This window comes from Etheostoma spectabile, chromosome 4, assembly GCF_008692095.1.
Source record: "Etheostoma spectabile isolate EspeVRDwgs_2016 chromosome 4, UIUC_Espe_1.0, whole genome shotgun sequence".
Lineage (NCBI taxonomy): Eukaryota > Metazoa > Chordata > Actinopteri > Perciformes > Percidae > Etheostoma > Etheostoma spectabile.
In genome coordinates this window covers 11,652,095-11,655,358 of record NC_045736.1, presented here as the reverse complement: position 1 = coordinate 11,655,358, position 3,264 = coordinate 11,652,095, and positions in this window count along the sequence as shown.

Below are 3,264 nucleotides of genomic sequence, written 5' to 3'. Positions count from 1 at the left end.
CAACATTAAATTGAATTGAATTGCAGCGGGTTTTAATTCAAAATAGCCCTAAGTATGTTTTCGTTTCCCAACAGCATTGTCCCAATATGAGTTTGGGGGGGGGGGGGGGGGGGGGGGGGGGGGGGGGGAATGCTGTTCCCCCTCCCCTGCAGCAAATCAACAATCTTGGAGAAAAAACATGTTGGCTCAAATAAAAATACCTGCAAAATACTTTTAATTTGAAAAGAAGCAGAATGAAATAACATTTCGTTTGTATTTGATCATTTCACACTTTAATAGTCTCATATTATAAGTATTTATTCCACGTTTTATTTATTTATTTTACTTTGAGGCTTTAAGGCAGCTTATTTCACACCCACTTCTTACAGTAACAATGAAGGTGTTCATCTGGATGTTGCCTAAACATGCCTGAGGATAGGACTCAATAAACCCTATTTCTAAACTGAAATTGCATCTGTGTGGTGTCTCTTAATAATTAAAAAGGGTTTGTGGTGCACGTAAATTCAGCCACATGCGCTGGAAAGCAATTACTTTTTTCTGATCCAGATCTTTTGTTGGCTTTTCATCTTTTATTCTCACCACTTACTGTTTTAAAATTGATCATAATCGCTTCTTCTTTGAAGTGAGCCAGATGGTTGATACAGGATATGCCAGGAAAATCTGCCCTTGAGTGGTAATGAGCAGGGTGTGTTGTGCAAGGTAAACCTGCATCTGTACGGTTTTTAAATCTCCCAAGGGCTTAACATGGATTGAAAGGCTCAAGAGGAATTACGACATGAGTCTCTCGGTGACTGTGATGTATATATATGCGATTATGTTAGTTATTACCACTATGGTGATATGATAATACAATGGCAAACTGAATTACAGACCTGTAGAATGCAAACAGTTTTGGGTTGACTTTATTAATAGGCCTCACCTAGCCCGCCATCACTGCTGACAACAACAAGCGTTTTAATTAAACATCCAGCCTGCACAGGTGAGTCCAAGCCAACACACGCCCTTGTTAACTCTCGCTGTAAGTGGCACACATAGGTATAATCATAACAGAAAAGCTTATCCATAAACCCTTAAAAAAATTTGTTTGTACAACTTACCATGCATTTTATTATTCTTAGCCTGCTATCCGCCTTAATTCCCAATTTTCCAAAGCTCCTTTTCTGCATTCCATAGCATCACATTGTACAGGTGTCGCATTAATTACCTTTTGACTGTAGCTGAAAACACCTGTTAATTCTGCTTCTTCAACAATGAAGTCCAAGAGACTTACATGCAATGCTTTAGAAGGTATAACATGTACTGTATATAACAACAAATTGTTGTAGGAATTGTTGTTGTCTGTTTGTTTGTTTTATTTGGATCATTAGCTTCAGCATACACTAAAAGCTGTTCTTCCTGGGGTCCTACAATCTTTCCTTGACAATACTCATTATAACGTTTCATTACACACACATACATACATTTGAAAATACAAATCATGAGTAAATCTTACAGTTAACACCAATTTATAGAAAAAATTAAACAAAAGACACTACTCCAAATAGATTGATCTATTTTAAGAAATACAATAACAAAAGCCCTGTGCCAACAAATTTTATGTTAAATATTTAATTCCTTTGAAACGAATCAAGTGATTTTTTTAAAGCCATACTGAGAGCTGTGTTTGATAGTTGTCGGGAGAGAGTTCCATTCCCACGTTGCTCTGTACCTAACTGAACGTTAAATTGACTTAGTTTTCACTTTAAGGAAAATAAAACTCCCTCCTACTGCACGCCTCGTTGGATAATGATGAATAGCAGTACTAAAGGATAGTTTTGTGTATAAAGTAAAAGGTGTTTTGTTTGTTATAATGTTACGTAAAAAACCCACTAGCGAATACACAAATCTATTTTTAACTTTAAGCCATGTGAGTTGTTCATGCATGTCATCAACATTTGATCAAAACCCACACGAAAGAGCCACACGTGCAGCTTTATCCTGAATCACTTGTCATTTTTTCATGTTAATTGCTGAAGTGCTGGACTGCTGCTTGTAGAGCTATAACTGCTGCAAAGATGTCAGTGTCTGTTTAACAGTTGCCACATGGGAAGAAGCCAAAACTCACCCCCCCCCCCCCCCCAACCACTAAACGTCCTCAGGTAAGCAAGTAGTAACAGTTAAAATGTTGGTGTTTTTTTCCCAGGGTCGAGGTTCCTACAACAATCGACATTAGTTGATTAACGTCCTTTCGGTTACATAGCAATAACGTTTGAAAAAATAAAAATCAATCAACCTGTCTATGTTCAGGAAACGTCCTGTGGCACTCTGGGAATTGTATTGGCTTAAATAAGAAGTTCATTAACTGGCAGTAGGTGTGTTGATTTGAAGTGCTCATATTATGCTTGTTGGCTTTTCCCCTTTCCTTTATTGTGTTGTATATCTTTTTTGTGCATGTTATAGGTTTACAAAGTGAAAAAGCCAAAGCCCCCCCCCCCCCCCCCCAGGGGCTTACCATCTTCAACAGAAAACACTGTTCACCAACTGCTCCAAACTCATGTAGTCCAGCCTTTACTTCCGTAAAAGACGTGCGTCACTTTGTAACACGTTATAATGCTCGCCTTGCTGCTAGCATGGCACGCCCTCATACTCTGCTTCTGACTGGCTAGTAGTCCTAACATAGCTACTGTGCGACTCCCAACAAAGATGGAACAGAAGTGTGATGCCTCACTTACACAAGGTGAAAAAAGGAGCTGCAGCAATGTGCAGTACAACACAAATATGGTGTTTTTTGAAAGTTAAACCATGTAAACCTATTCTGGTATAACCTCTAAGTACAATTATGAACCTGAAAAATCATAATAGCATCATAGGAGCACTTTAACTGGATGCTACTGAAGGATTATAGTTGTGTGTAGGAACCTGGCAACTTGATGATTGATGTGACAAAGAGCAGAATGTGGTTACTCCTGACCTCTAGTGGCAGACTTGGATATTACGTTTAACCCTTGTGTTGTCTTCCCCTTTACCCTGAACCTGTCCTTCTAGGTCACAATTGAAAATGAATATTTTTTTGTGCTTTTCCAATATTTTTGTGGCTTTTTCTGATTTACTTCTCACTTTTTCCAGCTTTTGCCGCTTCAAAAAAAAACCTGCGCTGGTTTAATAATAGGTTTTACATTTATTGTTCATGGTCAACAAACCTCATTTATATCAAATTATACATGATCTTTTAGTCAAAAAGGCAGAAATTATGAATTATTTTGACCAATAGTTAAGATCAGAGGA